This window comes from Diceros bicornis, chromosome 8 (genome assembly GCF_020826845.1).
Source record: "Diceros bicornis minor isolate mBicDic1 chromosome 8, mDicBic1.mat.cur, whole genome shotgun sequence".
Classification (NCBI taxonomy): domain Eukaryota; kingdom Metazoa; phylum Chordata; class Mammalia; order Perissodactyla; family Rhinocerotidae; genus Diceros; species Diceros bicornis.
This window is the reverse complement of record NC_080747.1, coordinates 26,319,899-26,334,867: the sequence shown is the minus strand read 5'-3', so window position 1 is coordinate 26,334,867 and position 14,969 is coordinate 26,319,899. Positions and strand designations below refer to the sequence as shown.

General features: G+C 35.9%; 1 pseudogene; it reads right to left on the bottom strand.

Moving 5' to 3' along the window:
* Positions 1-478: 478 nt before the first annotated feature.
* Positions 479-2,879, bottom strand: LOC131409215 (UBX domain-containing protein 6-like; annotated as a pseudogene).
* Between the last annotated feature and the right edge of the window lie 12,090 nt (positions 2,880-14,969).

Below are 14,969 nucleotides of genomic sequence, written 5' to 3'. Positions count from 1 at the left end.
ACTTTCTAATTGGCTTCTCCTTTTCCACTTTTGATTTCCTACTATGCTTGCTTTGCTTAGCAGCCAAGGTGGTAACTTAAATGCCTAAATTATGCTCTGCATAAAACATTCTAATGGCTTTCCCTTCCTTAGAACAGAATCCAAACTTGTTATCCGGATCTTGTTCACATGTGCCTGTCTGATCTGATGTTATATTATTCCCACACTCTTCCACTACGTTCCAGCCACACTGGCCTTCTTATCATATTTTTAACATGAATACTGTCTCAATGTTAGGGACACCAGACAGAAAATATTCTTCCTCTGATCTTTGCTTCATTGGCTTCTTCTTGTCTTTCATCTTAGGAGCCCATCAATCTAAATTAGCCACTACCTCACTCTAAATTGTGACACCTTATTTTAATTCTCTTCTTTTTGAAGGTGATATTGTGTAGCTTATACATTGCCCTGAAATAATGTAAACTCCATTCTATCTTATTCAACAATCTGTTTCAGTGCTTACTATAATAAGAAGTAAATATTCATTAAAACAATAAAGTTTTGCATAGAAATTAAATACGGTGGTAATATCCACTGTTGCAATAGTATCTGATCCGAGTCTCTGCTCCCACTTGATCTCGTCCACTGCGAGGTTGAAGAAGGCACCAGGCAGGTCAAAATGGGAGGCCAGAGGCAAGGGATGGAAGATCTGGCACTATCGGTCCAGTTTGGCCAGCATGGGCTCAGCGCTCACCAGGTGTTCTTTGTGCCTCTCCAGGCTCTGGCGCTAGGCCAGGGCGGCCTCGCATAGCATGTAGAACTCTTCAGGGCACTCCTGATCAGAAAGTGGAAGCATTGCCTTGATGGCCTCAAAAAACTTGTGGGTCCCTTCCAAGCAATCAGTGGGCTCCTGGAACATCTTGTTCCTGCAGTTTGGTCTTCCAGTTCTTCTCCTGGGGATGCAGAAGGATATTGTCTAGGTACCTGGCAATGGTGTCCATGCCCAGCTTCACTCTGTCCCACATTCACCCTGTTGACCTTCAAGATGGAGGCAGCCAATGGGTCGGTGGAAAAGTGAGAGAATGGCCTCTGATGCGGGCATCCTGCTGGTCCTTCCTCGAGGTGGCCCCTGTGAGCCAGCAGGTGAAATACACTCCAGGCATTGCCAAATGGGTAGAGCCTCCATTTTTGGGCTTGGACACCACGTTGGGGCCTTGGGCCTCGCCTCCTATTGACAGTTGCTTCAGCTTGAAGTTCCTCTCTCACTTGGTTCCTAATGGAGTCTGGTGACATGGGACCCCGGGCCTTAGGCTGCTTCTACTTAAGCGGGGGCAGCTCCTGTGGCCATCTGTGCCTCACGTAATCGTGAAAAACTGGAAACAAACCAAAAATTCAGCAAAAATAGAGTGAGTAACCATAGACTACATGTGTCATATTGCATAAAACACAACAAAAATATGACACTGTTGATCATAAGACCTATCATTATTTATATAACACCAAGGGGAAAAGAAACCTGAGCTAATTACAGTTAGAAAATACTATCAATTATAGGCCATATGTAAACTTCAGATACATAAAACATGAAAAATCTACATCATAGAAACAATTAAATACATTTTACCAGAGGGTGGTTGAAAATAATGACATGTTTCATATATATTAGAATAGTTCTAAAATAGTTGGGGGGGTGTGTGTGTGTGCATGTGCACATATACATAGAATAGGTGGTGTGCTGGTAAAGTTTGAGAAGTTGTTTTCCTCTCCAGTGACTACCCCCCCAAGCCCATATTTATAGTGTTTGTCAATTTCATAGCGTAAATATTCCCACTATGACTTATTTCAAGCTACCAACATGATGTGAATTAATGCAGATTTGGGAAAAGCACACAATCGGCTTTTATAAACCAGTATGAGGCAGCTGCAGCATACTACTGCAGATAGTTATGGATATAGTTCAGGGCCTTTCTTTTAAATTTTCTATCTATGTATCAATCTATGTATCTATGTATCTATCTGCGTGCATATACCTGTGTGTATTTATATATAGGTGTGTCTATGCATGTGTATACTTAAAAAAGGTATGTATATATGTTATGGAAGTTGATTATATTTGAAGTTGTTATCTTCTTGACAGATCTCTGTTTAACAGGCACAACACACTAGGTGATGTCTTCTTTTCATCCATAAAATATATTGACTGTGGTTGCAGAAGGCAGGCTGAAAATTAGTGATTAGTAGGTTACTCTCTATTATGGTCAGGAACTTCTCCTCCCACCAAAAGAGTTGTGTGCTTAACAACAGTCTATTGTATTGTTCCCAAATCTGTTTAGACTGGTGACACATTTTCTTGTAATTGCTTCATTTATTTAACAATCACAAACACCTATAAAATGAGAACGAAAAAGAAACAACGTTGCTGTTTCTGTGAAAACAAAATTAATTTTATATAGCATAAAGTCAATTAAAGAAAAATCATTGCTATCATTTTGGGGGGAGGCCAAGAAAATTACAAAATATTGGGGAATATAAGTTTTTAAAAATCTGAGAAGATTCTGCATTCAAATTACTTTTTGTGTCATTAAGGGCTCACTCCCCTTAAAACAAAATTGGAAGTCAAAGATATGCTTTATGCAAGAAAGTAATAATAAGAACATAGTAATATTCTGAAAGAAAAGACCTTGACTGTGGTGGCTTTGTAAAGCGTCAGCTTTGCCAGGCTGAGCTCGGTTTCCCAGAATTCCATTTCCTACATGGTTCTGGTTAAGGTAGGCTACAAGAGACATTTTTGCCCTAGATTTAGAGGGTTAATGTAAAACAGCAGCCACGTTGCTTTTTCATACTTGGAAGGTCATGGCCGAGTCACCAGGCACTGTTGTAGCTGACTCACACTCAGTCATCTGACGATGTATCTTGTTGGCATGGGATTGCAGCTCAGCCTGTGACTGTTCCACCTTCTCTTTCTCTTTCTTTTTTTTTTTGTGAGGAAGATTATCCCTGAGCTAACATCCATTGCCCATCCTCCTCTTTTTGCTGAGGAAGACTGGCCCTGGGCTAACATCCGTGCCCATCCTCCTCTGCTTTATATGGGACGCCGCCACAGCATGGCTTGACAAGCAGTGCTTGGGATCTGAACCCGTGAACCCCAGGCCACCACAGCTGAGCACACAAACTTAACCTCTACGCCACTGGGCCGGCCCCTGTTCCTCTTTCTCTTTAATCCTCCTTCAGACTCTGATTCTTGAGTCAAGTGTGGGTTTAGCTCTGAGAAGAAGGATGTCAGCTTCTCCTGTAGAACACCCACACCATCAAGAGTGAAGTTAGTGAGAACTGACTTGGCTTCCAATCCTTAGGTGAGTTCCTGCTTATGCTCGTAGGGTTCCATTTGTTCTTGTTCTCTCCCACTTCCCAACAGCCTGACCTGCAGAAGTCAAGACCCAGCATTAGACATGAAAGCAAACGGCATGCTGTGTTTCAAAATTTGATATAACTTAACATGTTTTGATTTAAACTAAATTCATTTGCCTATGATTCCCACTTTGGCTATTTTTTTTCTATTTAACTAAAAACCACTGATCATTATGGTGCCAGATAGCAGGACTTCTATATATACTCTATATACTCAATAATGGTCATGGAAAATTGAGAAAAATTACTATGACAGAGCTGAAGAGTGTACAAATTTTACTGAAAGAGAAACTTTTATAACACTAATTCAGCAGCATATATCTTATCTTCAGTTTTTTTAAAACAATCATATCCTCTAACGTAACAAACACATTTCTGCTCTTTAATCTAAAAGAATTTAGTACTACACCCAGAGATGTGTAAATTAAGATGCTCATTATATCACTCTTAAGAAAATAATACATTTATATTTTCAATAAAATAGGAGAATAGTTAAGTAAATTAGGATAAACTTGTATGAAAAAAATTATAAATTATTGAAAGAAATATCTAAGCTGTAGGAAAATAGCAATGATATAATTTAATTTAATACTTTAAATATCAGTGTTATAATTGATTATTTAAAGTGGGATATCAAACTACACATGCAATAACAATTTAAGTATATTTATGCGTTTCTGGGTTTAAGCTTTTGGGTGAATAAAAGCCTAAAAGATATTGTATAATATCAAGAGAATTTTATCACTGAATGAGGAGATAATAGTTGATATTGTTGCATTTAAATTCTTCATTTTCCAAATGCTGTGAGTCTCTATTGTTTTTATAAAGACGAGACATATTTAACTATATTTCAAACAAATATACTATGAAGATTAGAAAGATACAACATAGAGATAATTTTTACCTTTTTATAATAAATAACTATAATTTATGACACAAATTATTTTGTATTATTTCTCTTAGGCCCAGAAAGTATTATGAAATGTGAATATTTTGACATCTAGGCAGTCTCATTTATTTTTTATACTTAGAACTATTGTCCTAGGAGTGTGCTTCTTTTCTGTATAGTCACAGAGCAGATAAAATATCATGGATCTATTAATCTACATATTTTATAAACTCTGGGATTGGTCGTCCCTCCATAGCATTTTGACACATCCTTCTAATCTATAATCGCCCTTGCCCTAACCCAGAAAATCTATGCCTCCTTTTCTTTTCTTTTGTGAGAAAGATTATCCCTGAGCTAACATCCATTGCCAATCCTCCTCTTTTTGCTGAAGAAGATTGGCCCTGGGCTAACGTCTGTGCCCATGTTCGTCTACTTTATATGGGATGCCGCCACAGCATGGCTTGACAATCAATCCGTGCATGGGTCCGCTCCTGGGATCCAAACCTGCGAACCATGGGCCGCCAAAGCAGAGTGTGCGAACTTAACTGCTACACCACCGGGCCAGCCCCTGTGCCTCCTTTTTCGAAGTGTGCTTCCTTTTGTCTTATAATGTACTGTAATGGCTAGGCCACGCACCTCAAACTCTGAACACTTGAGCTTTAAAATTACATTCTCTAATCACATTCTCTCTTTTTCTTATGTCCTGGATCGTAATAGATCAGATAGGAGACGCGACCGTTTTCTCCTAGTCTGCTGAACCCTTTTGGTTTTATACATTTTCTTCTCTGCAGTAGGTCTCATGATTCATCGCTTCAATATTTGCTTGGCAATGTCCAGAAATATCTTGCCCCCTATTCTTCCTGTCTTTTCTACTCTGAAAAAGCCATGGGTCAAGTAAAGCAACTTTTCTCTCTGAAACTACACCTAAATCATTCATCCTGATGCCTCTATCCTACCCACCCTGCAATACAAATATATTAGCCCTAACTTATGTCTTCCTTCAGCACTTTCTGACCACTTGTTCTACTGGCTCTGGTTTGATCATTCCCAAATTCCCTTCTGATTTCTTTTATTCAAACTCAAATTTATTGTTCTAAGCAGAAGGCCTTTATCTCTTATTTGCTCAAGAAAATAGAGATCATCAATGAAGTATATTCTCAAACTCTACCCCCAAATTAATAATCATCTACATTGCTTTTCATCTCAGGAAATTAACCAAGGTCAATCTGACCACCAATACTCTTGCTTCTCTTATAAACTCCCATCTGCACAAATATGTTGCTTAACGTCCATCTCTCCCTTCTCTACCAGTAGTTTATCTATTACTCCAAAACTTAACCAATTAAAACAATGAACTTTTATTATCTCACGGTTTTTGTGAGTCAGAAATCTAGTGTGACTTGGCTAGGTGCCTGCTGCTCAGAGTCTCTCCAGAGGTTGGCAGCCCAACTGCAGGAGGGCTCTAGTTATCTCACAGCTGGACTCAGTGAGGATCAGCTTCCAAGCTCACTCTACCTCTGAGCTCTTAGTTTTGCTCTCAGAGCCGTTTTTCTTTTCTTATAAAAGGATGCCTTTGCAACTGAGTGGGTTTCCCAGCCTGCTTTCTGACTGTAGAAGTTGGGGGGAGGGGAGGCAAATGCCTTTTTTTCAGTTCAATCTGGTGATGTTTCTGTATATACAAATGTTTAAAGGACTTTGTGGGTCTTTTATAAATCCTCTTGGGGTTCACTCCATTAAAAAAAAGACACACCAACAAATCTTTAGATATAAGTCTATTTCTACCTTTGGGTCCTGTTGAGAAGGCCGAGGGGCAGCCTTTACACTTCCTAGAGAACCTATCGTTTGATTGAGAGGATCTGTGTAGCACACTCTTAATCTCTTTAAAGAGCGTTTTATGTGACTGAACAGTACTCTAAGGCACCACCTTTGATCTTTCTGAGATCTTCATAAGACATTTCACAGTCACACCTTCAGCTTCAGTTTCATACCATATTTTCCTGGTAGTGCCCTGGATTTGATCTTTGCTGAAATCTTTTCTTAATTTTAGCACCTAATTTTAGCACTTAAATTTTTTCAAAACCATGAAGTCCTGGCTTCCTTTTTAAGCAGTTCTTTCCTCAAATTATTTCTTTCGTCTCACATATTTACTCTAAATAGCAAGACTAAACCAGGCAGCACCTTCAACATTGTGCTTTGAAATCTTCTTGGGTAGATCATCTAGATCATTAGTCGCATGTTCTGCTTTCTGCATAACTGTAGATGAAAATGTTTGTTGTTTCTCCCACCGCATAATAACAATTGCCTTTCCTTCAATTTTCAATAAAATTTTCCTCACTCATTCATTGGCTCCTCAAAGTCCCAAATTCTATGAACAGTGTGACCAATGCACTTTAAGCCTGCACAATCTCTCTCCTCAATGTCCACTGCCTACATGCCACTTCTACACAGAGGTCAGGGGAGCATCCCAATTCTAGGTACCAAAATCTGTATTAGTTATTTATTGCCACATAAAAATTACCCCCATTCTTACTGGATTAAAGAAACAAACATTTGTTACCTCATAGTTTCTGTTGGTCAGAAATCTGGGTGCAGCTTAGCTGAGTGGTTCTGTCTCTGGTCTCTCAAGAATCTGTAATTAAGCTATTGCCTGGGGCTGCAGGTATCTCAAAGGTTTTGTGAGCTAGATTCTGATCCTGAGCTCAATTACTTGACCAGCAGCTGACAAAATGACAGATGGATTGCCATGAAATGAATGAGCAAGAAAGTAGGAAAGAGTACCTAAAATGGAAGCCACAATCTTTTTGTAAAATAATCTCATAATTGACATCCCATCCCTTCAGCCAAATTCTATTCATTAAAAGCTAGTCAATAAAGCCAGCTCACACTCAAGAGGAGGGCATTATACAATGGCGGAGATCTTTGGGGCCAGATTACAGATTGCCTACTACACTCTAACTACTATCTTCTCTCTCTCCTTTAAGACACAAAGAAATTTCTGTATTCTGTTTCTCACCTGCCAATCACTCAGCCTGCTGTGATCTGTCCTCTGATTTTATTATTTCACTGAAAGCACTTGCATTGTGGCCCAATAACTCTCTGTCAAATCCAGTGGGCCTTTTTTAGACTCTCTCTTAGTGAAAAGATTAATCTTATTAAGATTCTCTCCCCTTCCCTTTTCTTTTTTTTTTTTTTCCTGAGGAAGATTCGCCCTAAGCTAACATCTGTTACTAATCTTTCCCTTTGTGCTTGATGAAGATTGTCGCTGAAATAAATTCCGTGCCAATCCTCCTCTTAGTTTGTATGTGAGTCGCTGTCACAGTATGGCCACTGATGAATGGTGTAGGTCTGAGCCAAGGAACCAAACCTGGGCCACCTAAGTGAAGTGCACCAAACTTAACCACTAGGCCATGGGGCTGGCCCCCCTCCCCTTCTCTTTTCAATGAATTATATGGCATTATTCTAATCTCAATTTCCTTTTAGAGATTCTTCTTAGCTTCCTTCATTATCTCTTCTTCTAATGTCTGGTTGAGTGTTGATGTTCCCAAAATCCATTTCGTTTTCTATACATTTTCTTCATAAAATTTTAATTTTTTCCATGGCTATCTCTTCTGATGTTCCTCAAATTTATATTTTCTTCTATGCTCTCTACTGATAGTCATATATCTGATTTCTACACCTACCATGTGTCCTATCCACCCTCATATTATGTAAGCAGCTCAAATTTAACATGCTCTATATCATATACATGATTTTGAACTACCCAGGGATTGTGTTAAATATAGATTTTGATTCAATATATCTTGAAAGAGTCTGAAATTGAGCACTTCTAATAAACTCATCATTTGTCTATATATCCAAGCTAATATCTGGGAGATTACACCAGGACATGTTTTTATTCTTATGCCTTGTCTAACTTGTCACAAAATCATGTACATCTAATTTCTGTAAATTAGTTGAATCTGGTCTCTGATCTCCATTCACAGCCATTAATCCCATACTGCCTATAGTAAAAACTTATCTGGTTTATTATAGAAAACTCCTAATCCATCTACCTGCTTTCTTCAAACACATCCTTTATCTTGCTGCAAGAGTAATTTCCCTATATGTGTAAAGCTTATTATGTGACTATTCTTTGCCTTCAAGTTAAATTTCAAAGCTAAGCTTTGAATATAATACATTTTGTGAGCTACGCATGGCCTACCTCCCAACTCACTCTTTCCAGAAATTTATTTGCCATAACAGTATTAATTTTCATAATTTTCCTTCCCAATGGTACATTAACCAGAGGTAAATCTCCTGAAAAATGGCTATGAATTCCACAAGGTCAAGAGCTCTGATAGTTTTTGTACTTTAATCACATTTTCATTTTTCACATGCATACACAATAAATATACATTCCTTGAATATCTCTGAAATTAAACAATTAGGATAGAGCTCTTATTTTTAAAAGAAAATATTAAATTAAAATATTAAATCAATTTAATTTAATATTAAATCTTCACTTTGTATTAATTATCGACATGTATATTCTCTTCCTAATGCCTTTGCTTTGATTGTATCACAAGCGTCCTTATTTTTTCTTTACTTCAGGGATATATTATGTTATGGTGTATAATTGTTTGGCCACCTGCTGCAACAGTGGCTCACATTATAAAGATATTTGGTCATTAGTCCACACAGTTATTTCACGCATGAGAATTATCATTTTTAATTTGGCAGCAGTGAACTAACACCCCAGCATGTGTTCAAAACTACCACCTCCAAAAAGCAATAAAGAGAGTTGACTAAGTTGATTAAGACAATAAAACTATCAGAACTGCTTCAGGGCTAACAAAAATGCTTACATCAACTCATACTGTTTATAATTGCTAGTATTTTTTACATTTTTCTTAATGACAATAATACAAGCTACTAATTCAGGTTGTAAATTAAAATGTACATAAAATGATAATGTAGTTAATAAATTCAAGAAATCACCCATTGAAACTTTAATTATCAAGATATTTCAATGTAAAATGCACCCTGATAAGATACTGAGCCAAATATATTCATGTAACAGGCATTCAGTCTTCATATTCAGAATACCACAACTATTAGGAATGAAAATGTAAGTGAACTGAAAATGTAATTGGTGAAAAAGTACACAAGTTATAAAAGTACATTTTGCCTCTTTGCTTCAAGAACTGCTATCTAAAACTACATTCTCTTTTGATAGAATTTCATAGTACAGAGTGAAGTAGGAAGTTTGAGGTTACCTAATGAATGTAGGCTGTATAAACAGTTCAACTACCCAGTTCCGGGGGGGAAAACTGACATTTCTCATTAAAATTGTGCTTAATAGTTAATACAGATTTGATTGACTATTGACTAGTCTTTATATTTCCAAGTTTCCCTTCTAGATCTATTATTATTTATTTATTTTTTAATTGTTCTATTGAGGTCATATTGGCTTATAACATTGTGTCAGTTTCAGATGTACATTATTATACTTCAGTTTCTGTATAGACTGAATCATGTTCACCACCTGCAGTCTAGTTTCCATCCATCACGATAAGTATATGGCCCTTTAACCCTTTCACCCTCCCCCCACCCTCTTTTCCTCTGGTAACCACTAATTTGTTTTCCATATCTATGTGTTTATCTTCCACATATGAGTAAAATCATATGACAAATACCATATTATTTTTATTTTTGATAAAGAAAATGTTAATATAGCACATACAAAACTTAGAAGCTTAATAAATAACAGACTATAAAAAATAGATGAAATATTTTGCTGCGTATATAACCTAAATATACTTGGAATTTATCATTTTCTTTTTTTTTTTTTGGTCTGTCATAGTTAACTGAAATAATACATTTATAATCAACTTAATAGCAACAATAATGAAATTAAAAGGAGCAACCTGTATAGATTTACGGACGTTTCCAGTCAAAAAACAAAGCACGATAATTTTATTAAATAGAAATGTGACATATTTTGCAAAAGAATGAATGTTAGAATAATTTGCTTTGCTTATTTGATCTTCATTCTAAGGCACAGTTCTTAACACTAACTATAAATTAGAATCACCTGGGAGGTTTTTTCTCCTTATTTTTGGGCTTTATTGAGGTGTAATTGACAAATACGAATCGTATATATTTAAGGTGTACAACTTGAGGTTTTGACACATGTACACATTGTGAATTGATCACAGTCAAGATAATTAACATATCCATTGCCTTACATTGTTGCCTTTTTCATTCCTTTTTTATTGTGTGTGGTGGGAACACTTAAGATCTGCCTTCTTAGCAAATTTCGAGTATACAATACTGTATTATTAGCTATAGTCACCATGCTGCATATTAGATCCCCAGAACTTATTCTTCTTGTGTAACTGAAGCTTTCTACCCTTTGACCTGGGAGTATTTTAAATCCGTCAGTACCTGGTCCACTCACTCAGACCAATCAAATCAGAATCTCTAAAGGTGGAGCCGAGACACTAATAGTTTTGGAAGTTTACTAGATGATTCAAATGAGCAGCCAGCTATCAGGAAATTTTCAGCATAGACTCTTTACCTTTTTAATATCCTACCATCCCTATATTAACAAATTGCATATGAACATTTTTATATAAAATAATGTGAAATTAATCATTTAAATATGACTTTTTGTATTTTCTTTATTTTCCTCTTTTCCAAAATTTCTTTTGATGTTTATTTAAAAAATGAAAATCATACATAGTCCATCGTTCAGATCTAATACTTATAATTTGCACGTTTTGGTGTTTTTGACAGTGGAATAAACACTCCAAGATGGTTACATAAATGATATGACCAACCACTGATAAAAATCAGATATTCTGACTTGCACGATAAAATTTTTCAGATGTCCCTTAAGTTGTAAGAAGTCTTTGAAGTATCTGAGGCTCTGGGTAATATACCTGTCAACTCATAGAAGTTTCTGCTTAAGAAGGGGAAAAACTGCTTCTGTGTACACAGGTGAGTGTAAGTGAAATTTTAGTTTCTTTTATTTATTTGAAGCGCTAGTTTCTCCTGGGTTACTGGGAGTGAGTCCAGCTGAGCCTGGGTGAATTCGAAGGCCACATTCAGCAGAGGGCACAGCTTCTGCTGGAATTACAACTAAAAAGATAAAATATGGCAATGTAAAACTCATTTTGAGGACAAGGGATGGTGTAAAATATTTCTACTTTGTGACTTGCACCACACTTTGGAAGCAGGTGCACAATGTTTGGTATATCCTTGGTGCTGACACTTCTCATTATTTCCAATTAGGCACAATGCAAAATTTAGGAAGTTGATTGATTTACTGTGAAAGTTCCTTTAATACAAATATAGTTAGTCCATGTTTGCCTAGGTATGTTCCATAATTTGGATGAAGGGTATTTTTTTAAAGCTACTAATTGGAAAGAGAAGCAAACTTAGCTGAAGTATAAAACATGATTTTAAAGAGAATAAGAAAATGAGCTCATCCATCTAAAATATAAAGTGTACACTATTGTAATAAATTATGGTCTCTAAGGGGATAAATAAAAAGTACTCATTGTCCAAAGAGTTTTTATATTTTAGTTGGCACAGAAAGAATAAATAGATCTAGGGCATAACATGTTAACTGATGCTAGAGAATTGGAATGTTTATTGCTGTTTGGAGTATATTTCTTTCTAAGGTTTCAATATATATGTAGCCATATTAAATGATTGGGTTTCAATAAGTTTTTGTGTACATATTTACAATTATTTATCTAGCTAAGGACTGAGAGAAAGGCAAAGAATGTGACAGCCATGCTGATAACTGTTTTTCCAATTGTGGTAATAGAAAATATTTAGCTTTTCAGCACTGACCTCTGTTATGGGGTGGATGGAGGTAGACTACAAAAATAAGTCCAAGAACTATAGAGAGATCTTGGAAACTGAGTAAAATAAATGAAGTTGCTTTTGTCGGTAATTGTTGATTTTGTGGCAGAAATTTCAGTTTTATTCAAGTAAAATATCTCACATTTCATTTATAATCTGAAAGATTTGGATAGATGTTTTTTAGTATTTTAACTTATCAGCCTGATATTGTTACCCTATCCCCATGGTCTGGACAAAAAACAAAAAGCGTACTATTGGTATATATTTGAGTGAATAAATGCCAAATGTGTTAATTTGGCTTCATCACTTCTCTTTTCCAACAAGTTAGTATGATTCATGTAATTACTGTAATGAAGTTGTAACCTCAGTGTTTTTCACCTTGTGATTGAAGCCCATTGGGTTGAAGACGAGATGTTTAGCTTTTCTTTAAGACCACAATGACCTCTTCATTGAGAGGGTATTTAGGTCACACAATACAGGCCAGGGGTCCTTCTCAAGTTTTGGTTGTGTACATGGGGCTGAAAAAAATCCAATTTTATTCAGCCACTGGACTCTGAAATGCATTCCAAATGGATGAACCCAGAGATCAGAGTATCTTTTTTCCCCAACACCTTTTATATCTTTCTTTCTTACTATAACAATTCAATCTCTCAAATACTAAATTATTTTTTTCTGGTTATGGATTCATTGCTAAAACCTTCCAGGCTGAAGATGGGAGAAAAATAATTAAGCTGGAAATTCATAGACATTGAGGATAGCAAATATTAAAATTTGTAGTCTAGATTGTCTCATCACGCGTTTGAATAGCTATTTGACATTTAAAAATCTCTAGCTGCAAAAATGTTGACATAAATATCCCCAGTTTGTATAAATATCAGTTTCCTAATTTTTCAAAGCTGTGCTTTATTGATCTTGCTCCTATTCTTGAGACTGTTGTGGTGGAATCTTTCTTACCCCTACCCCCCATCATTTGAAGCCTGTGTGAAGATTTGTGAAATGATAAGTTTAATGCTACATTAAAAATCACAAAATAATGTTTGTTTTTAAAGAGAATACATTGTTTATAATTTTTTTCAAGACTGACTTGAAAGCTTTTATAAAATTATTAGCATTTACATCTTCTATTTACTTGGGAACAACAACAGGATTTTAAAAAATTAGACGTCCATTAATTAATTCATTCACCAAATATTTATTGAGAAAGTATTATACACCAGGTACTTTCTTAAGTACTAAAGATAAACATCCTTAGTATTATAGGTGTCTTAACAAACACATTATTAGTCTGGAGGAATATTTTATTAAATGATCCATGGACCATCTATTTTAGAATCTCCTGATGGGATAATTTAGAAATGATGATTTCTGGGTCCCACGTGAGATTAAATGAATTATATTATCTGCCCATGATTCCTAAGAATATGCATTTTAGCAGACTCTTCAGGTGCGTCATGGCATGAGAACATCTTTTTATTTTGGTTCTATGTTTGTGTGGTTTTGAAAAGTAGGATCTATTAGCCTAGGGCCAGATTCTATATTAAAAGAAATGTGGGCTCTGGAACAACAGAAGAAGGAGAGCGAATAGCCAATTCTTGGCCATGTTTAAAGTTTCTTTAAATATTTCTGTCTCAGGTGCCACAAACAGAATATCAACTCTGGCATTTGATCATTTTTCTTCCTGGGATATTAGTTCCTATAGAAGGGCTCTGAACTTCACTCAATTATTAATGGATTTGAAGTCTGCGGGTGAATTACTTTATGGCTAATACTCAAGCCCAGTTTGAACTGTTATAGTCCATTACAAAACCTTAGTCAGCTGGAGTAATGGTTAAGTATTTCATTAGATTTTGTTTTCATAATTTTAACATTAAAAAATCTCATCAATTGATAGCTACTAAATATTTCAATGAAACTGATATTAATCCAAACAAGATCCACTTTTATAGTCCCAGGGGAAGCTGAAAGTTATATGGGTTCTCATGTTCCTCAATGAGATAAAGTGACATTTTAAAGGAAGAGGATGCAAATATTCCCAGTAAAATGTTCTTACCATATAGTTAGATAAAATTAACAATGTGCCCAGTGAATATTGACCAGACAATTAACATTTTCTAAGCAATTTAGCTGAACAATTGCTTTGAAGGAAACAATTTTATTTTTAATTAAAATTGTGGCTCATGAGAAAAGTATAGCCAGCAAATAAATTAAGCGTGTGTGTGTGTGTGTGTGTGTGTGTGAGACATGTACTTTTTGAACACTGCAAACAATTTGACACCTGCAGCATATTTTTTTGGTTTTAAGGATCAACAAATAACGTTAGAAGTATGACATTTTGAGGCATATTTCTTTAGATGTAGGAGGTTCCAAATGAAGAGAAAAGTACACATATTTATTTTTATGGAAAATTAAATTTCTTTTAAACCTATCGTGTAATGTAATTTCGGTTATTCAAAGGTGAGTTATTAGAAGCTTCGTTCATTCAGTATGAAAGACAAGAGGAGGGAAACACCTCATAAGGAGCTTCTAAGTACCATTGAGAGAGCTCAGGATGTCCCTAGTAATCTGTCACCAATGCCTTCAGGGACTTAAGGGTCACATAAATGTGGACTCTGTCAGATTATAACTGCTGAGTGGAACACTAGCACAAACATAGCCTTTGTTTTCTTCTATAATATAACTCATCTACTGCCAACATCCATGACTGGCCTGGTAAATAGCTAATTATTTATTAATTTCAGATTCTTCTTTATTCTCCTCTTATCATCCAATCTCTAAGCCTTTGGGTACATCCATACTCTTCAGTGTATAATTTAATTGGTTAAGCTGTTAAAACACAGTT